Source organism: Protopterus annectens, chromosome 4.part1 (genome assembly GCF_019279795.1).
Source record: "Protopterus annectens isolate FY-2018-M chromosome 4.part1, PAN1.0, whole genome shotgun sequence".
NCBI classification, from domain to species: Eukaryota; Metazoa; Chordata; order Ceratodontiformes; family Protopteridae; genus Protopterus; species Protopterus annectens.
Window position 1 is genome coordinate 624,245,171 of NC_056734.1, and position 22,763 is coordinate 624,267,933.

The 22,763-nt window shown below is 41.8% G+C and overlaps 1 protein-coding gene across 1 annotated transcript in view; it reads right to left on the reverse strand.

Moving 5' to 3' along the window:
- LOC122801255 (serine-rich adhesin for platelets-like) overlaps positions 1–22,763 on the reverse strand; it is a 1,296,546-nt gene that overhangs the window by 278,408 nt on the left and 995,375 nt on the right. The gene's annotated exons all lie outside the window — the stretch shown is intronic.

Below are 22,763 nucleotides of genomic sequence, written 5' to 3' on the forward strand. Positions count from 1 at the left end.
AAGAAAGAAAACCAAGAGATGACTAGCTTGGCTCAAAGTAAACTTGAATACCACTTTAGACAAAAAGAAGAATTACCTCTTAAATAAACCATCTCTGTTCTTGCAGAGACCAGAGCAATTAGTAAATCAGTTTTCTATATTAAGGACCTCAAGTCAGCCAAAGTAGCTGATACACATGGAGCAAGTGTTAGCTTATCTAACACAAAATTAAGATCTTAATGAGGAGGCACCAGCTTTCTTGGAGGTCTGTTATGCAAAACCCCTTTCAAAAACATTCTGAGCAAGATAATGCATTGAAAGAGGAGGATCAGTGGACAGACATGCTGGAATTGTCAATAAATGAACCTTGATGGAGATGTAAGAAAGGCCATAGCATAGTGACTCACATGAATCATAAAATCAGAGAACTAGCCCTAAATGGGAACAGGTTGTGTTGTTGGCACCAACTAGAAAACCTTTTCCATTTACTAATATATGGTTTTCTAATAGCAGGCTTTCTTGCCTCTAATAGTAACTGCTGCAGGTCCTCAAACATGTCCCTAAAGGGAATTAAGCCCCTATTGTCCAGGCAGACAGTTGAAGTTGATTAGGGTCAGGGTGTTTGTGTAAGCCAATCCATTCTGTAAGGAAACATGTGGTAATTACCCCTGGCCATTTCCTAAAGAAGGTAAAACCACTGCTGCCTGAGCCAGAAGGAAGTCACCATAATGATTTGGGGGATTCCTTCTGAAACTTCAGAAATATCCCAATCAGTGGAAAGGGTGAAAAGCATACAGGAACATTTCAGTCCAAGGAAAGGAAAAGGCATCTGTCTTCCAAGTCTTCTTGCATGGAGTCTTGGAGCAGAAACTTGTCAGCTGATTGCTCATAGAGGAGGCAAATAGGTTTACTTGAGGAACTTCCCACAAATGGACCAAATCTCAGGACCCCCCCCCCGATTTAGTTTCCATTCATGAGAGTCTGTCTTTGTATGCCACACAATTTTGCTCTGGTGGAATGTAGGAAGCTTGTTGAGTGAGATTGTGCAGTGAAGCTATATCTCAAGCTAACATGGTTAGTCTGCAAAGGAAAAACAACCTGCATTCCCCTTGCTTGTTGATGTACCACATGACTGTGGTATTGTCTATAAAAACTTGAAGAGGTCCAGGATATGAAAGATGATTCACAGTGCTGAGTGCCTTAATCAGTGCAAGCATCACTTTATATTTATGTGCTTGCATCTGTCCCTGGTGTCCCACTCATTTTGCACTTTAATCCCTCCTGAAACTGCTCTTCAGGCAAGTCTGAGGGGTCTGTCATGACTGACTTCTTTGGAGCGGGGGGAGATCTGGATAATTTGCTGTCTCCATGCAACTTCTCTAATGACAAATCTCAGCACTGGAATTTGAAAAGACAAAGGATGTTGGTGCTGGGACCAGAAAGACTTCAGATGCCATTGTATCTTTTTCATGTGGAGTCTTGCCAAGGGTATAAGAATCGGTACTTTTCCGTTACCAGGGCAACACTTACAATGCGCTAGCAGGCGCACGCAATGATCGCACAGCGGTTAGCCCTGAAGTGGTTGTTCATGGCTAAAACACACAAAGAGACTATATAGGGCACTTTGTAAGACAAACATATTTATATTTTGGATGAGTCTTCACCTTCATTTTTTTTTGTAATTCACTCATGAGGGAAAAGGGGCTTCAGTTGTCCACTGCAGCTGTAAGCTATTCAAAAATTAGGCATTCTGTAAATAGGTAAATTTTATTAATATAGATACTTCAACAGTTTACTAGTTTTGTACTACATTATTGACAGAATGCGTGCACCAACAGCTTCACTACCTTATTTCCTTTAGAAATAATAATGGTATAATAACAACAGTATAGGTACTTTACACTCCTCTTCCGGACATTTCGAGAATTGATTTTTTTTTTTGTTATGGTCAGTAGGTGTCACTAAATCTGCAGTCTTATAAGGCAGAATTCAAAAATGCCGGCATAATGGGACTAAAGAGATGTCAGGAGGGAGAACATACTTGACAGATATATTAACAGTAGCATACACTGAAAATGGAAGCTTTGTCAAAATGCACATAAAATCATTGCGTTTATACACTTATAGTATACTAGAGACATGCAAGACTAAGGCACAGCCAGTATAAACTTCAGCAAGTGAGTCACATGAATGTTTCTTCAGAGCTTACAGTTATTAGTTACAAAAGTGATCAAAAGCAGGCACGGATGATATCCATTGTAAATCACTTTTTTATTTTGTAGAACATCTACATTTTGCTAGTAAAACACAATGTAAAAATGTACACACAAAGATGACCGAAATAAAAATGTAGACGTAACCTGTATACTACATTAACAACCTGACATTTCTTTTTACTTTCTTTCCACTGACCTGTATGAATTCAGAGCAAGGTCTTGACAACTGAAGCAATGAAAGGCTTTTTCGGTACTTGAATGCATGTGCTACTGTGTTATAAGTGTTGCCTCGATAACGGAAAAGTACCCGGAGCCTTCCTGTGTCCTGACAGAGTGCTCTTCAAACTATCTGGAGATATACAGAGCTGAGTATATTTTTCTGGCAGTTCAGAGTTGTGGTAACTGTTGTTTGACTAATTTTATATCATTGCTGGCTGACTTCAGAGTTGTGCACGGTTATTTTTGCTTCACTGTATAGTTTTTCAGATCTCTGCTAAAGGTGTTGGTTTTCCCATACCCACCCTCCCTATTCTTGTGTTGTCTAAATTTGGAGGCTTTTGCAGTTGCCCGCCCCCACCGTTGATTTGATCTGGGACACTCCCCCCAGTCCCATCTCTTTACCTCATACTACCTAATAGACTCCTTCTGCACTTGTTTTTAGTCATTTTTAATTTAATTGCATTTTTTTAAACTGTTTGGTCTAACATTGCTACATACTCAAGTGTGCTAGCTTGCACTGCATTTGAATTGTTTTGACTGCTGTTTTAGCTGCTTTTCTGTATATGTATATGTATATATATATATATATATATATATATATATATATATATATATATATATATATATTTAAATAAAAAAATACCTTTCCTGTAACTAGTGTAGTCCAGATTCAGATTTGCTGTATCCAGGACTGTATGTAAGCTTCTGAGCCCCCCCCAAGCTTTCTGTGCTGGAGGGAAGCCTTCTAGCTTATCAGTGGGAGTGGTAAGCACTAGGTAACTTGTCTACCACATAAGGAGTAGTTCTGGCCCAGAAATTGTAGTTCTTGGCCATTTGGGCAGTTTTTCCATGTATCTCAACTTTCTGATTTAAAAGCCTGCATTTGCACTTGTTTCCCCCCCTTTCCTGTAACTAGTTTATTCCAGATACAGATTCTTAGTTTTAGCACTTGAATTTGCTTATTCATGATCAACACTTATTCAGAACTTGTAAGCACTAAATAACCTACTAATTACTACAGCACTCAACCTTCCTCATTACCTAGAGGAAAACAGTTTTGGTACTTACTTTCCTCACTTGCTTAGAGAAAAACAGCTCTTGTACTCACTTTCCTCACTTATCTAGAGGAAAATAGTTTTTTATTCAGGCATGTCCAAGGGTCAGCTCCCAGTGTTCTCTCCTGTCTATCTGATGAATCTGGGCATCTTGGGGCAATGTAGAAATTGCCTCATGTACACAGACAACCCTCTCCTCCTACCACCCAACACTACAACCTGTGAGAGATGCACTTATCTAGCCAAACTGGAGGTAAAGCTCTCTCCAACCAAGACTGAACTTGACAGTCAAGAGGAGAAGGTAAACACTTGCACCACACCACACTCATCACATACTCTCACTAAATCTACACCACCAAAATCCACACATAGAAACAAAAACATTCACGGAGGCTCTCAATAAAAATCTGCTCAAGCAACAGAGACCTCCAAAGCAGAAATGCAAGCAACCTCCTCCCCCCAACACAACCCAACCACAGCCAGCAGACTCAGTGTTCCACTCAACCACAGCCAATAAGGCAAAACAATGTACCCAACACACTAGTCATAGGTGACTCTATAGTCAGGCACACTGATGTCCCACTCACCAGGCTAAACAAAGAGAAGGTCACTGTCAGCTGCCTGTCGGGTGCCAGGATCCGCCACATAACCCACGCACTCAGGTCACTCCACAACAAGTACAAATATGACTCTGTCATTGTCCATGTTGGTGTGAACGACCTGAGACGTACCTCCCTGGACTACATGAAAAGAGACATGGAAGAGCTCTCCGATCTTGTAGCCCAGGCAGGTATGACCCTAGCCCTGAGTAGCATTCTGCCATCACCCAGAATGATGCCGCAGTACAAGGAAAAAATGATTGACTTCAACAATTGGCTAAGCTTCTGGTGCCATTCTAAAGGGATCCAGTATCTGTCTGCCTGGGATGACATGGTCGACAGACTATGATGCTTTGCCAGAGATGGCCTGCACCTGTCACCCCTGGGATTCCGGATACTGGCTAAGGTTCTTGCCACCCCTATAGTGCCTCTTTTAGGCAAGGTTCAAATGACAAATTCACCAGCGTAACAGGAACAGGTAAGCAAAAACTGAGGCTAATGCTACTCAATGCTAGAAGTCTAAATCTCAAAATGCACTCACTCGAGGCACTCCTTAAAATGGAGAACATCGATATCTGTGCAGTGACTGAGACCTGGTTCAAGGCTCCAGAGAGCACCCCTGCACTACCAGGCTATAACTCATATCACACTTTTCAGCCATGTAACCTAGACCGGAACACCAAAGGCGGAGGTGTGTCCATATTCATTAAGGATATCCACACCTCCAGGCTAGCTGCTCAGCATAATGCATCCAAGATTATCCAAGTTCAACTAACTCTGGGCAAAACCGCAATCCAGGTTGTAGCTTGCTACAGATCACCCACCATGCCCCAGGATTCCCACTCCTCTTTTCTTGATGTACTGGAAAATATTAGGGTTCAACCAAACACCCTAATAATGGGTGATTTCAACTACCCCACCATTAACTGGGAAAACTACTCATGTACCAACTCCTTCACTCAACGCTTTCTGGAATTCATAAACTCCAATGCCCTGGATAAACTTATCCACACCCCCACCAGGGGCAACATTATCTTAGATCTAGTCATTACCAACATGAGTGACCGGTGTTCCACACCTGAAGTCAATGCCTCATTGGTCCAATCCGACCATAATCTAATTACTCTAGATATCCACATCCTGCCCCCACCCCCCATTAAGGAAACCATGGTAAAAAAATTTCTCCAAAGCCAACTTCATGCTTCTTAAGACAGAAGTGGTGAATTCATGACACCCATGCAGATGAACAATACAGTTACGACTACTGAATCCTACACAATTGCACTTTATAAGCACTTACATGAGTGCATGGATCGTGCTATCCCTAGCAGAACCAAGATGCTATCCTCCAAAAAAAGGAAGCCAATCTGGTGGTCCCCTGCCATAAACAAACTTTACAACAGAAGGAAGAAACTGTTGCAAAAGAGAGCAAAATCCCATGAGTGGAGGAGCTCCCTGGTCAGCCTCAGTAAGAAGCTGCGATCCCTGATAAAATCCTCCAAAGCTAGTTACGAAAACAAAATCACCACTGATTCTAAAGACAACCACAAAGCATTCTATAGCTATGTCAAGAATCTCAATGGCAACACTCAGATCTGCTCTGTGTTACAGCACAATGGCACTAAATATTGCCAACATCCTGGCAGATAGGTTCAGTGCTAACTTTACCCCCCTCTCACCCCCTAAAGAGCCCATTACTATACTGGAATAATGCACACAAAGTGAAAAAACAAAACCAACAAAAAGAAATCCACAGAACGGTACTCCACAAAAACCAGAACACTTAACTTCAGGAACGCAATTTTATTTAATAGTAAAAGCGTTTTCGCTTCCAGAAAACCGGAAGCTTCATCAGCGAAACAGGAGCAAAAAGGCTCACAAGTTTAAAAAGGTATGGGGGTGGCGCCAATTGACGTCACCTCCGTAACAACATACCTGTTATTTAAAAAGCCAACATCGAAAAAAAACAATAAATGAAATGTTAAAAATACAAGAATAAGGGAAGAAACACCAAGAAGTGCCCTAGCATGCATTCACCTGTCAATATGGAAACCTTAAAAAATATACACGATCAGATTGTATGCAACTTCTACATCTAATCAACACCAATAAAAGCGTAGTGCTAAGCACCACATATTGTTAATAAAATTAACATTACCTAAGTGGGCTTAGGAATATATAAAAATGAAGACCATGTAAAAAAAAAGAAATCAAATTTCAAGGAACAAGTAAAAAAACCTGATTCAAAGAACAAGTAGAGTACTGTTGCTCTAACTAGACGCCCTAAAAAATTATTAAATGATATTCTAAAAGGGCTTTCAAGAAATCTACATATCTCATCTAAGATAACTCCTATACTTCAATATAGCAGCAATATTGCAGTTATCATTGAGCCCGGGATATGAGAAGGCATCTAATCGGAGCTGCCATTCTAATTCCCGGGTCTCTACAATTAAAGCTTGCGGTCCCCCTCTAATGTCCATTCTGATATTATCAATGCCCATAAATTGGAAACTGTGACCACTATTATTCAATATATGCTTGGTTTTCTGGAAGCGAAAACGCTTTTACTATTAAATAAAATTGCGTTCCTGAAGTTAAGCGTTCTGGTTTTTGTGGAGTACCGTTCTGTGGATTTCTTTTTATACTGGAATAATGCAAAGTTCCTGTAATCATGCTGCACAGGTAAAAACCACACTCTCCAAAGCCAAGAACACAGCATCCATGGGACCAGACAACATCCCAGGCTGCATTCTACATGAACTACAGAACAAACTGGCACCCCACCTAAGTACCATGTTCAATCATAGCCTCACCTCAGGCTTTGTGCCTGCTGAATGGCACACAGCAATGGTTATCCCACTCCACAAGGGGGGAGCCACCACGAACCTTGGGAACTACCACCCCATTAGCATGACGAGCCTGGTCTGCAAGGTCATGGAACGTATCATCATGGAACTTATAAACAAAGACATTGGTAATCTCCAAACTCTGGACCCCCCCAGTTCATGCTTGTAAAAGGTAGATCATGTCTCCTAAATCTGATAGACTTCTTTGAAGCAGTCACCAAAGCCGTAGACAAGGGTAAGGTGGTTCACACAGCCTATCTAGATCTTGCCAATTCTTTCGACAACATCCCCCACTCTGGAATTATAGATAAACTCACTACACTAGGTATAAATCCCTGTCACAAGATGGGTTGCCAACTGGCTCAGTGACAGAAACCACACTGTGAAAGTAGCAGACTCCAAATCCGACTTCAGATCAGTGACAAGTGGAGTACCATAGGGTTCAGTCCTGGGTCCTCTCCTGTTTGGTATCTACTTCTCTGAAGTACAGGCTAACACAGAAGGTCTTTGGTTAACAAAGTTTGCAGATGACTGCAAACTAGGAGCCATAATTGAAACTCCCAACGATGTGGACATCCTACAAAAGGGCCTTACTGAGACAGATGCCTAGTGTCAAAGCCATGGCCTCAAGCTCAATGCCAAAAAGTGCATTGTCATCCCCTTTGGTAAAAACTCTGTACCCATGAACTTCAACATAGGCAGTAGTATACTTAACACCGAAAGTGGGATAAGAGTCCTTGGGACACAGGTGGACAGTAGTCTCTCCTTTGATAATCACATCGCCACAGTAGTAAGGAAATCCTTCTATGTGGCACACCTCATCACAAAAGGTTTCTCATCCAGAAAAAAAGAGGTCATTGTTCCCCTCTATTCATCACTCATTAGAGCCATTATAGAGTACAACGCCCCTTTTGGTATGTACCTCACACGACATCTACAACAACTGGAAAGGCTGCAGAAATACCTCACAAAGAGGATTACCAGCCTCAAACAGATGGCCTACGAAGACTGTCTCAAAAAACTCCAGCTTTATTCCATCGCATATCGCCTACTCAGAGGTGATCTCTGCCTAACATACAAAGCTATGTCAAACCCAGAGCTGTTGGACATGCTCCACTTAAAGGAATCCCAATCCCTCCAAGCTACACACTCTAGGGACCTAAACCTTGTCACCACCATAAACAGAACATGCCAGAGGGATAAATTCCTGTCTCAGGGATTTCCCATACTCTGGAATAAACTACCTATCTATATCAAACAAAGCTCCTCATTAGCACTCCAAGAAAAATCTTGATGATTGGATGGGAAATAGGAAATTCACCCTGGGGATCACCTCTGTGGCTCTGCTCGACAGTGGCACAGGAAAATAATCTTCTTGGGTAGCAAAAGCAAGGGTACCTTTTTGGCTGGGCTTATATAGGCCCCAGGGCCGATAGCCTAGTACCTACCTATGAACCTATGAAATGCCATGAGATCTGAATGCCTGTGGTATTCCCTTGAAGTGACTGAAGTCAGAGTGGAAAACTTTAGAAATAGATTTAAATATATATATATAATTTTTCCTGTGGAAGAAAATTAAAAATGATGTACTTACCATAACTATACACCTGTATTATCTGCTTTCATCTTTCCTCAACCAATGGGTTTCAGATCTGATAACAGATCCAACTTTGGCCACATCATTAGACTTGGACTCCATAGCTCAAGCTCCTCCCCTTACTCATAAACCTCTCTTCTCCAGAATTACTTCAGATTGAGTTTGCCCTCTAGTCAGCGTACCAATTATATCAAAAGGATACACAGCCTTCAGTATATTATAAACGAAGATGTAAATCAGCTACAGCAGAATAAAAAAGATAGATAAAAGGAGAACTGGAGCTCACTCAGCAAGGCTGACAGGAAAAACTTCACATGATATAAGAGGAGGCCACATGAAAGCAGCTTATAAAATATGAGAGGGCTGGAGAGTGGAAGGCTGAGGAAGGATGAAAACAGACAATGCAGACACACAGTTATGGTAAGTGCAAAACTTTCATATCTCATGATGTCTTTTTGTCTGTTCCTTAACTAACAGGACAGAGCCCCCAGATAGAGTAACCTTGGGTGGTCCTCAAGGAAGGATATTCTGGAGTATAGTGGAGCAAAGGATGCCCTATTTCTACACAAGATGTCCAATTTGTAATGAGCTATAAAGGTATGAGCATTTGATCATGTAGCAGCTGCACAAATGTCATCTATAGAAGCTCTGGCTTGTTTGTACTGAGCTGAATTGAGGTGGGCTACCAGCCATAACTCTGAGCTGAGATACAAGATGATTACAGGGCTTCTGATCTTCCAAAAAACATAAGTTGCCTGTTTTTTTGCTTATATTTACTGCACATTTTTATTGCCTGTTGCCTACTTTTATACTGTATCTATTTACTGTGTACTAAACTACTGTGCTGTACTCCAATTGTCTGCTTTACTGTGCCTGTTGAATCAAATTCTATTGCTGTTTTCACTGTTTACAAAGCGTTTTTGTTAGTTTCATGGTTTGTTACGTAATGACTGGCATTTTTCACTGTTTCTAAGCTATCAGTTCTACTTGTTCTGGTTTTCCCACCAAGCAGTGGTTAAATAACTGATCTGTTAACTCTTTAAAACATTCTTTAGAGCCTCCTTGCTGATTTTCTGCTGTTTTAAACTATTTTTAGTGTCTCACTGCTATTTTTCTGCTGTTTTAAACATTTTCTAGTGTTTTCCCACTGAAACTAGGGTAGCTAATACCTGTAGCATGGTCCAGGTACAGGCCTGATGTTTCTGGAGCTGTTTGTTTGTTTGTTTGTTTTGAGCATGATTTCCAGGCTATCTTGGATTGGAAGGGGCCTATCTGCACCTTTGTTAGAGAATTGTGCTGATTGGGACCTGTCTGGTAAAGGGAGGCCAGTCTAGGGCTTGGAATAAGCATCCTCATTGGTCCTTTTGAATCTTTTTAAAGTTTTTTTTTTTCCACGTTCTTAGCTTCTAATATTTAGGCCCTGCTTTTGAGCAGGATTTTGCTTGTTTGCACATTGTGCACTGCCGTGTAGTTGTGCACCAAAGCTGGACAGTTAAATTCAACAAGTTTTCCCCTAAAACCCAGGCAGAAATATTCATCCACTGAGCTCCTCCATGATTGATTCTGAATAGCCACACTTCATGACAACAGTTTTCAACCTAGCATTATGGACAGTTGGACTGCTCTTGTTTCTCCTGCCAACCTTGTTGATGTGGGTCTATTGAGGCAGTGTAGCAATTGCCTCATGTACACAGACAACCCTCTACTAACGCACTGTAGTACATAGTGCGAGAGATGTATTTAAACCAAGAATCTACAATCCATGCTCTCTCTCACTCAAAACAGTAACATGGAGAAGGTTGTCAACTCATTAATACTTGTTAATACTTGTGAACCTCTGCTATCTCTAAAAAAAACAAAAAAAAAAAATCTTGCTTTTTTCCCACTTTTCTGAGATTTAAAAAAGTTCAGTTACAGGCTTGCTGTTCTTGAACTGTTTGTAAGTTTCTGTGAGGCCATTTTTTGCCTGGGCTAAAGGGAAGTCTCTCTGTTGATCAGTGGCAGTGAAAAACATTGCGCAGCCTGCCTGCCCCTGTGGGAGTGGTTACTGACTTGAAACTGTAGTTTTATTGGCCATTTTAGGTCAATTCCAAAACTCCTTCATCTTCCTCTCTTAAAACCCTCTTTTGCGCGTTTTTGTGCATAGCACAACAGCGGGCAGCGCCGCCTAATTGGGTTTAAACTATTCCTGGCTCCACAAAGTCTGCTCTTCACTTTTTCCCTTAGAACTGCTCTATCTCTCAATTTAAACACCATATTCTCATTCTAAGGCCCTTCACTGGTCCAATTAAGTAATCCTACAAGTTAGCACTATTAAACCATAAGCACTACTTACTCTTATACTCTCTACGATTACCCTGTCCCCTATTGGTCCATCTTAAATTCAGTTTCCCTATATTACTCTAGCATGTCCAAAGGTCAGTCAATGGTTTCCTCTCCAGTCCAGCTGGTGAATCTGGGAATTTTGAGGCAATGTTACAACTGTCTCATGTACACGGACAACCCTCTCCTCCTCCAAACAGGTTCAAATATATGTGAGAGATGCAACTATTTAGCCAAACTGGAGGCTGAGCTCTCTCATCTCAAAACTGGTGTAACCAGTCAGGAGGAGAAGGTAACCTCACACAACACAATTCCAGTATCACATAGTCCCACCACATCAGCGAACCAAACACATAAATACACAAAAACATACTCGGAGGCTCTAAATAAAAATCTACCTAAGCAACAGAGACCTCCAAAGCAGACATCCAAGCAAACGCTACCTCAAAACAAAACACGCACAACACATAGCCCACAAAGTCAGTGTGCCAAGCAGCCACAGCCCTTAAGGCTGAATAACACACCTGATACTCTTGTAATAGGTGACTCTATTGTCAGACACACTGACGTCCTGCTCACCAGGCTGAATAAAGAGAAGGTCACTGTGAGCTGCCTGTCGGGTGCTAGGATCCGCCACATAACACAAGCACTCAGGTCACTCCAAAGCAAATACAAATATGACTCGGTCATTGTACATGCTGGTGTGAATGACCTGAGACGTACCTCCCTGGACTACATGAAAAGAGACAGAGAAGCTCTCTGATCATGTAGCCCAGGCTGGTATGACCTTGACCTTGAGCAGCATCTTACCCTCACCTAGAATGATGCCACAGTACAAAGACAAAATGATCGATTTTAACAATTGGCTAAAATTTTGGTGTCATTCAAAGGGGATCCAGTGTCTGTCAGCCTGGGATGACATGCTTGACAAGCCACATTGCTTCGCTAGGGACGGCTTGCACCTGTCACCACTGGGCTTTCGGATATTGGCAAAGGCTCTTGCCACCCCCATAGTGCCTTTTTTAGGCAAGGCTCAAAAGTCAAACCCACTCCCATAGACAGCACAAGAAACAAGAAACTAAGGGTAATGCTGCTAAACGCCAGAAGTCTTAACCTCAAGATGCACGCACTCGAAGCTCTCCTCAGTATGGAGAACATCGATATCTGTGCAGTGACAGAAACCTGGTTCAAGGCTCCAGAGAGCACCCCAGCACTACCAGGCTATACGTCATATCATGCTTTTCGGCCCCAAAACCCGGACCGAACCACAAAAGGAGGGGGAGTTTCCATATTTATCAAGGATATCCACATATTATATTATTTTATTTTATGATATTAGTGGCATTGCACGAAGTATCGGAGACCATCCATGTGCAACTAACAGTGGGCAAGACTGCTTTTCAGTTTATAGCATCCTACAGACCACCCTCTCAAAGTCAGGAATCCCACTCGGCTTTCCTGAAAACATTGGAGAACATGAAGATCTCTCCGAACACCATTATATTGGGCGACTTCAACTACCCAAACATTGACTGGGAGCACTACTCAAGCCCCAGCACCTTAGCCCAAAGGTTCCTGGAAATTATAAACTCAAATGCTATGGAACAACTAGTCACCACTCCCACAAGAGGGGACAACATACTAGACCTGATCATTACCAACATGGGGACTCTATGCTCCACACCAGAAGTATATCCCTCATTGGTAAGATCAGACCATAAATTAATTTCACTGGATGTCCACATCCCGACCCCACCCCCAGCCCAGAAAACCACAGTGAAAAACTTCTCAAAAGCGAACTTCTCACCTCTCAAAACTGAAGTGGAATCCTTCAAGGCCCCAGGGCCAGTGGAAACTACGGCCCAAACTGCAGAATCCTATATAAACGCATTCTACGGACATCTCCAGGAATGCATGGATCATGCTATCCCAAACAAAACCAAGACCCAATCATCCAAAGGCAGGTGTCCAGTCTGGTGGACCCCTGCCATAAATAAACTGTACAACAGAAGGAGGAAGCTACTACATGATAGAGCAAAATCCCTAATAGGGAAGGCATCTCTGATCAGTACTAGCAAAAAATTACGATTCCTCATAAAATCCTCCAAGGCCAGCTTCGAGACAAAAATTGCACAGGACACCAAAGACAATCATAAGGCTTTTTTCAGTTATGTTAGAAACCTGGGATGCAATTCCCAGACTTGTTCTGAGTTGATTCTAAACGACAAAAAAATACACTGAACCCACAGACATCGCCAATATCCTGGCAGACAGGTTCAGTGCAAACTTCTCCACCCCCCCCCCCCCAAAAGAGCAAGTATCTATCCCAGCAGAAGGCTGCCTCCCAAACATCTCTGATGCTCAGGTGAAGGCTGCCCTCTCCAAAGCAAAAAACACTACTTCCATGGGACTAGATGGCATCCCAGGTTGCGTCCTACATGAACTCCAAGAGGAACTAATCCCTCAAATAAATCAGCTATACAATCTCAGCCTCACTACAGGATATGTGCCCACAGAATGGCGTACAGCAACAGTGGTCCCACTCCACAAAGGTGGAGCCTCTATGGACCCTGGAAACTATCGCCCCATAAGCCTGACTAGCTTAGTCTGCAAGGCTATGGAGAGGATCATCATGGAGCTCATAAACAAAGACATTGGGGACCTACAGGCACTAGGATCCTACCCAGTTCGGCTTTGTCAAGGGCAGATCCTGCCTTTTGAACCTGGTTGACTTCTTCGAAACAGTCACCAAAGCCATAGATGAAGGGAAGGTAGTCCACACAGCTTATCTGGACCTTGCAAAGGCATTTGACACAATACCCCACTCGGGGCATCATAGATAAGCTATCCAGCTTAAATATAAACCCCTATGTCACAAGATGGGTTGCAAACTGGCTCAAAGACAGAACCCACAGAGTGAGAGTTGCTGGAGCCATGTCAGACTCAAAACCAGTCACAAGTGGCGTCCCACAGGGTTCTGTCCTGGGACCACTCTTGTTCGGTATATACTTTTCCGAGGTACAGGCAAACGTGGGAGGACTATGGCTCACCAAGTTCGCAGACGACTGCAAACTGGGTGCCATAATCAACTCTCCAGCTGACACAAACATCCTTCAAAAAGGTCTCACAGAGACAGATAACTGGTGCCAGCGCCATGGTTTAAAGCTAAATGTCAAAAAATGTATAGTCATACCCTTTGGCAAAAACAATGTGCCCACAAATTACCACATAGGTGGAAACCCATTAAGTACAGAGAAAGTTATTAGGGACCTGGGGACCCAAGTTGATAGCAATCTCTCCTTTGAAAACCACATTGCCAAAGTGGTTAGAAAGACCTTCTACATAGCCCACCTCATCACGAAGGATTTCACATCTAGATCAAGAGAGGTAATCGTGCCACTTTATTCATCCCTCATCAGGCCCATCATAGAATACAATGCCCCTTTTGGGATGTACCTTACCCGACACCTGCAGCAATTAGAAAGACCCCAAAAGTATCTCACCAAGAAGATCAAGGGTCTCAAAGAGATGCCATATGCTGCTCGGTTAAAAAAACTCCAGCTCTACTCAGTTGCATACTGCCTACTTTGAGGCGATCTATGCCTGACATACAAAGCTATGGCAAATCCAGAATTAATGGACATGCTCCACCTCAGTAAATCTAAATCCCTTAGAGCCACACGCTCGAGGGACTTGAACCTCAGCACAGAAATAAATAGAACTTGCTGGATGGACAGGTTCATAACCCAGAGGCTCCCTTCGCTCTGGAATAGAATTCCAGTTCATGTGAGGCAGAGCACCTCACTGAATCTCTTCAAGAAGAATCTCGATAGGTGGATGGGGGATCGTAGGTTTGTCCCAGGGATTACTCTCATGTCACTATTAGACAGAGGCACAGTAAACTACACCTTAAAAAGGGAACAGTATACTCAAATCAAGGGGTGGCGTAAGCCATACAGAATCGGGCTAGGCTTATAATTGCCTCAGGGCAGATAGCCTAGTATAAACCTATGAACTCACTCACCACTACATATGCTCATAGTACCACTACTCATAGACATGCCACTACTCATACACATAGTATGCAACAAACATGTAAATCCACATACACGGAGGTTATCTCAAAACACTTACTAAAACACCAGAGACCTCCAAAACATAAGACTGCTACAACTAACACAGTCCCCACAGCACCAATGATGTATAGCAACACCGGTGTCTCAACCATGAAGCCAGTAAGGTGTAACACTCAAAAAACAAATTTTCTTGTCATTGGAGATGCATTAGTCAGACACATGGGTGTCCCACTCACCAGGTTGGACAAGGAGAAATTCACAGTCAGCTGCCTGTCCAGTGCTACGATTCATCAGACGATGCATGCACTCAGGTCTCTCAGCAACAAGTACTGTTATGATTCTGTCATAATTCATATGTTGTTTGAATGACCTGAGACATATCTCACTGGACTATAAGAGAGATGTGGATGAGCTCTCTGAGTAAATGTCTCAGGCAGGTATATTCCTAGCCTTGAGCAGCATACTACCCTCACCTAATTTGATGCCACTGTATGAATAAAAAAATGCTCGATTTTAATAATTGGTTCAGTTTTTGGTGTCATTCAAAGGGGATCCAGTTCCTGTCAGCCTGGGAAGCCATGTTTGAAAAACCTTGCTGCTTTTTCCAGAGACGGTTTGCAACTGGCACATCTAGGCTTTCCGCTACTGGCAAAGGCTTTTGCCTCCCCCACAGTGCCTTTTTTAGGCAAAGCCTTGAAAACAACTTTACTGATTTGAAATTAACCAATCAGAACAAAATAAGGGTCATGATGCTAAATGCTAGGAGCTTAAACCAAAAACTGCACTCCCTGGAAGCAGATGTAGATGTGTGTGTCAGTCATAGGAACCTGGTTCAAGGCCTCAGAGAGTACCCTAGCCTTGCAAGTCTACAATGCCTTCTACACCTTTAGACCAGAAAATGAGCATGTGAAAACCAAAGGAGGTGGTGTTTCAATCTATATTAGAGATACATTCACTTCCTGTCTAGTTAGACTGGACAATTCCATGGAGTTACTCCAGGTGCAGGTTACAGTGGGTAAGACCCTCATTCAAGTCATAGCCAGTTAATGATCCCCCTTCATGGCTCACAACATCCATGAAGCCTACTTGACAAAACTAGACACAATCCAAATTTTACCAAACACACTGGTTATGGGGGATTTCGAATATCCCACCATCAACTGGGAAACCTACACTAGCTCTAACTCACTAGCCCAAATGTTCCTTGACTTTGTTAATTCAAATGCCCTGGAACAAATTGTCCATACCCTGACAAGGGGAACACACATTCTGGATCTGGTCCTCACCAACATGTCAAATAGATGCACTGCCGCAGTGGTCAGACCCTCATTAGTTAAAACTGACCACAAATCAGTCACCTTCCAGCTGGCACTAACACCAGACCTCACAAAGGGTGCAATCAGACTAAAAAACTTCACCAAAGCAAACTACACCCTCCTAGGTGAAGGTATAAATGCATTCCATGCCCTACCCCAACATGGAAGTGGTAACTACGCTGAAGCTTACACTAAAGCCCTGTAAAATCACCTGCATAAGTGTATAAACTTGGCTGTACCAGAAATAATGAAAGCCAGAGCCCCAAGTAAAAACAAGCTGCCATGATGGACATCTAGCATCAACAAACTTTACAATAAAAGCAAACAGTTGTTCAAGAATACAAAGGCAAGGCCCCAACAATGGAAAAGCACTGTCCTCAGTCTCAACAGACAAATAAGATAACGTGTCAAATTCTCCAAGGGCTCCTTTGAGAGACACTTAGCAAGCACAGCCATGGATAATCATAAGGCCTTTTACAGCTAAGTACTTAACCTAAAGGATAGGACCCAAGCATGTGCAGAACTAGTAGCCAATGGTATCACACACACTGACCCCACAGAGATAGCAAACCTGCTAGCATATAGGTTTGGCAAATATTTCACTCCCTTATCCCCTCCTAACTTACAACAAACCTTCTCCCAAACACCCCCACCCTACATATCTGAGAAGTAGGTCCTCAAAGCCTTGTCCAAGACAAAACATGTGGCCTCTATGGGACCAGAGGACATCCTGGGCTATCTTCTAAACAGGCTAAAACATGAACTAGCAGCACCACTAGGTACCCTTTTCAATAATTGCCTAACCACAGGCTTTGTTCTTGCTGAATGGAGAACAGCTACAGTTATTCCCATTCACAAAGGTGGCCTAGCAACAGACCTGGGGAATTACAGACCCATAAGCCTGACCAATCTCATCCATAAGGCCATGGAACAAATTATTATGGACCTCATAAATAAAGACATAGGTGACCTCCAAACCCTGGATCCTACCCAATTTGGTTTCATGAATTGTAGATCCTGCCTGTTAAATCTGGTGGATTTCTCTGAAAATGTGACTAAGGCCACTGACAAGGGCAAATCTGTGCACACAGCATACCTCGATCTGGCAAAGGCTTTTGACACAATTCCACATTCAGGCATTACTGAAACTTAGCAAACTGAATGTAAACCCATTCATTGTAAGATGGGTTGCCAACTGGCTCACAAACCGGATACACACTATCAAAGTGGGTGACTCCACATCTACCAGCAGACCTGTTACCAGTGGGGTGCAACAGGTGTCAGTGCTGAGCCCCTTACTGTTTGGTATATACTTCTTAGAAGTTCAGGTCAAAACTAAGAAATTGTGACTGACCAAGTTTTCAGATGACTGCAAACTAGATGCAATCACTGAATCCCCAAATGATGTCAAGTATACTTCAGGAGGGTCTCACGCAGACCAGCTACTGGTATATTAGTCATGGTCTCAAACTGAATGCAAAGAAATATATCATTCCCTTCAGTAAAAACAATGTTCCCTCACACGATCAAATCAACAACAATACCCTAAGTACCCATGAAGTAGTAAGGCACCTGGGATCACATATTGACTGTTTCCTTAACTTCGACCACCATGGGTCTACTGTAGTAAGGAAAGCTTTCTACATAGCGGACTTGATTAGTAAAGGCATCACCTCGAGAGCAAAAGAAGTTATAACCCCCCCCCCCCTACTTGGCACTTATCTGTTCCATAATTTAGTATAATGCCCCATTTGGCATGTACCATACTAAGTACCTACAGCAATTAGATAGACCTCAGAGGTTTCTAACAAAGAAGATTATGGGACTCCAGCATGTGCCTTACACAGAATGACTAAAGTCTGTGTCACTATACTCCGTATCATGTAGACTTCATAGGGGAGACTTATGCCTAACCTACAGAGCAATCCAATACCCAAACCTAATGAACTTGTTGAATATCTGTAAATCAAATAGGACTAGAGCTACCTGTTCCAGGGACCTAAATATGGCCTGCAACTTAAGTAGGACATGCTAGAGGGACAGATTTATCTTTCAGTGACTGCTGCATCTTTGGAACAGGCTATGAATTCATGTGAAATAGAGCACCTCTATGACACTGTTCAAGAGAAACCTGGACAACTGGATGGGGTACCATAAATTATTATTGGGGATACAGCCCACAACCCTCCTGGACATGGGTGGTCATAATTAAATGCAGTCTTGGGTATTGAGTAGTACTTCTATGGTATTACATTGGGGTGAAACAGCTAGGCTTAAAATGATCTCCGGGTTGACAGCCTAACAATCTCTCCTATGAAAAAAGCAGATGATGTGGTCACAGATCTGGTGGAATAAGCCTTAAGTGGTTTAGGTAATGTGAACCCTTTATTCTTCTAGACAAATGAAGTGCAATCAGTGAGCCATCTAGCTAAAGTTAGTTTTAATACGCCTCGGCTAATTTAGCTTTGGAAAAAGAGACAAACAATTGGTCTGATTTTCTGAAGTCTTTAGTTCTGTGAATATACAATCTAAATTGTCTATGAACATACAACAGGTGCAGCATCTATTCTCCCTGGTTGGGAAAGAAGGGTTAGTCTGAAGGGATACCCTATCATGAAAAATCATATACAGTGGCTGAGAAGAAAGCACCTGGAGTTCTGATACTCATTTATCTGATGCAATCATGGCCAGGAAAAGAGATTTCCATGATAAGACCTTTAAGTCTACCTTGGCTGAAGGCTCAAAAAGAGTCTGGGACAAATCTTAAAGTATTATTAAATCCCACATAGGAGTGGGGTCCTTAATAAGAGGTCGAAGTAAAAGGTACCTTTAAGAAAGGCCTTACATAATCTCAGAGAGGCCAAAGAATGTTTTTCACCTCAGTGAAAATTAGAAATGGCTGCAAGATGGACCTTAATAATCAAGTAACTAGCTCCATTATTGAAAAATGGAAACAAGGAAGTCGAGAATAGCTGGAATAGGTGCTGAAAAGGGGTCTAATTGTGTCTGGAGGGCCCCAACAGAAGATTTCTTCCATTTACTTTTATACATTTTTCTGGTAGAAACTTTCTGGGATGATATAAGGATGTGACAAACTGGGGAGGAAAACCTGGAGTGCCTAGCCATCACTGGAAGGGGAGAAACCATGCAGTCAATTTGAGGGTTCAAATACCTGAGTGAAGAATCTCAGATGGGTGAGACAGTAGGTCCCAAGAAGGATCCAACACCCAGGAAGAGTGAACTAGTTGAGGCCACAGGAAGGAAAAACATACTTGTTGAGGCCAGAATGGCACAATGAGGATTATCTTGCACTTCTGTTGAAATAATTTTTGATAAAACCTGGGAATGAGAGGGGTGAGTGAGAAGGGTTATAGGAGACTGAGGACCAATAGTGAATCAGAGAGAGTTTGTCAGTGACTCCCCCTCTAAAGGGATGAGGGCAAAATACCTGTTAAATTTGGTACTGAGGGCCGAAGCAAAGAGGTTGCTGCATGGTTGGCCCCATGGTGAAAAATCATTTCCGCCACTGATTGAGAGACCGTGCATGAGGAAGTTAGATATATCTGCTCAAATTGTTTGCTAGCACATTAGATTTCCAAGGAATATATGCTGCCAACAGAATCCAGACAGAAGTGATAACCCATTGCCACACTCTCATTGACTCAACATATGGTTTACATGTAGGACCGGTCCTCCCCACCCCCATTTGTTGAAGTACCAGACCACAGACATATTGTCTGTCTGAATAGCAGCCATCCCTAAAGGGAGAATATCTTGAAACACTTGCAGTGCTAATAGGATGGCTCTCATTTCTAGGATATTTTTGGGAAGACTAACCTCTAATGGAGACCATGTCTTGGACCGTCCTTCTCGAGTAATGCACCCCCTCAGTTGGAAAGTGTAGAGCAGCATGCATGTGCTGTACCTTTAAGAAGCATATCAAGGACTGAACGTGCACATATAAGTAGCAGGCATTTGCTATACCCAGTGCCATTTTGAGAGTGCAGCCAGAGAGTGAGCATATGTGAATGCAATAGCTAGTTTGTGTACAAGTTACCAAGTTAGTAAGCTTCTATCATGATGTGTTTGTACATAATAAAGCTGCTTGAATAAAATCCACAAAGACTCGTCTATTGTATCCTGACTAGAAAAGTGACATGGTGTCAGAACTAGGATTTGAACCCATGCCTCTATTCAGAGCCACAAGGTGCAGAGATGACAGTGAAGGTAAACTAAAAAAAAAAAAAAAAACGAGCATGAAAAAATGCCAGAAAAGAACCAAAGGTAATGAAAACTTGCATGAACAGCTTATTTCATAAAAAAAAATAAAACAAAGCATTACAAGGGCACAAACCACATTATTAAATAAGCAGGAGGCACAAAAGGTTTTAACCAAGCAAAATTTTTAAGATTAAGATATTTGATGAAACAATTACCAGAAAAGCAAAACGAGTATGATTAAAGCAAAATTAGTTTGTGTGAGGCAAAACAGGCATGTTTAGAGTAAAACGAGCACAAGAAAAGTACAATGAGCATGAAAAGATTAAACGAGAAAAATGAATATAAGAGCAGAAAGGGCACCTTAAGTATAAATAAAGCAAGGCAACTACTTGTTTTTTGGCATAACTACGACTTTGTATTATATCAAGGGTATAACTAGAGTTATTCGAAGTATCTCAAAGTGTGTACAAGTACATACATTATGTGCGTATTACTGGGCATGTATTCCGAAGAGTTTGTGTGTGCAAAGTGCAACTATTTCATGAAGTACAGTCAAAGTATAGCCATTTTGAAAAGTTTCTTGTGTTAGGTGTGTCCATTCGCAAAGTGCCACCATTACAGTGTGTTTCTTGCACTTTAAAGAGTTATCTAGCAAGGTACCACTATTTTGGGGAAATTTCAGTGTGCTGTGTACTGTTTATTCGCAAAGTACAATTACTTTGAAATGTTTCTGATTCTGAGCTTCCTCTGTCCAGTTCATTCACACCGTGCAGTTATTTGAAATGTTTCGTAAAAAAATGATGATAAATTACTTTAGCAGTACAGTAATTTCAATATTACAATGCCCGAGAGACTTAATTTCACACAGTTCAGCTATTCAGAGGCTTGTTCTGCTATTCAGCAAAGTTATGAATACTGGCATAAACTTCTGATATGTGGGTGTGTTCATGCATATTTGTAAAACCTTTCTCTGGTATGTGTTAATATGGCAGATGGACTTCGAAAGTCTTTACCATTTGTATTTGATCAGAATATTGAAGAGAATTGGAGAATATTTGAGCAAGAGTGCAATATTTTTATACAAGCAGCTTATTCGGACAAAGATGCATGCCATGCACCAGGGCATTAATTTTGTTAAACTTAGCTGGTTCAGAGGCCATTGAAAGAGAGCTTTCATTTGTGTATGCACCAGCAGTTTATGAGGGAGAAGGTGAAAATAGTCCTATTGTTGTACAGGCTGAATCAAAGTGTGTTTGAAGTGCAAATTCAGGGAAATGTGCAACACCCAGACCAAATATTACATTAGAGAGGCATTTGTTTTACACAAGCGATCAGAAACCAGGGGAAACTTTTGCAGGTTATATTACTTACCTGAGAAACAAAGCTAAAATGTGTCAGTTTGGTGACTTAAAAGATGAGTTAATAAAAGACAGACTCATGTGTGGCATTAAAAGTGCTGTTGTGAGAAAGATTTTGCTTCACAACAGTAATTTAACATTGAGTAAAGCCACAGAGATTTGTCAAATCCATGAAGTTACAGAAAAACACATAAGTATGCTTGCAAGTGACAAGAGCAAGGTTTCAGCATATTGAGCAAATATAGATAGCATGCAAAATATGGCAAATAGAAATAGGCCTAAGCACATGGCAGCCACAGCCCCTGCTAGCTCACCAGGGAAACCACATAGTTTTCCAGAAAGTTCTAAGAAAGGAGCATGCTCAGTGCAGTACAGACATGAATCAGCAAAACCCAAGTCCAGTTTTATTGTTAACTGTCGCAACTGTGGTGTCAATCATGAGTCTAAATGACAAAACTGCTTAGCATTTGGTCAGCAATGGCACAAGTGTAAAAAATGGAACTATTTTCAAAACTTTTGCAAATCAAGTAAACCCCACACAGTTGTAAAGAAGGGTCACTCAAAAAAGCAAATTGATCAAGTAAGCTGCAATTCTACTTTCTATATAGATGGTGTATCAGTAATTGGTGAAAGAGTTGATGCAGTGAATTTGTTGCCAAAGAGCAAAGTGTTTTGTACTGTCCAGATCAATGTTAAATCCACTGAGCTTAAAGTAGTAGTGTTATATCAATAGACACATTAACTAAAGTGAGAACTAATGAGCAACTCAATCTGGCTAGTAGTGCAAAACTTGTTGCTTATGGAGGTGAAGAAATTCAAACCAAAGGCTCAGTAATGCTTTAATGTTATTTGGCCAAGAAATGTTACAGCTTGTTATTCTATGTAGTTTGAAGACCTGTGCAGTCATTATTGGGTCTCAGAGACAGTTTGAGAATGAATCTGCTTTCTTTTACCAA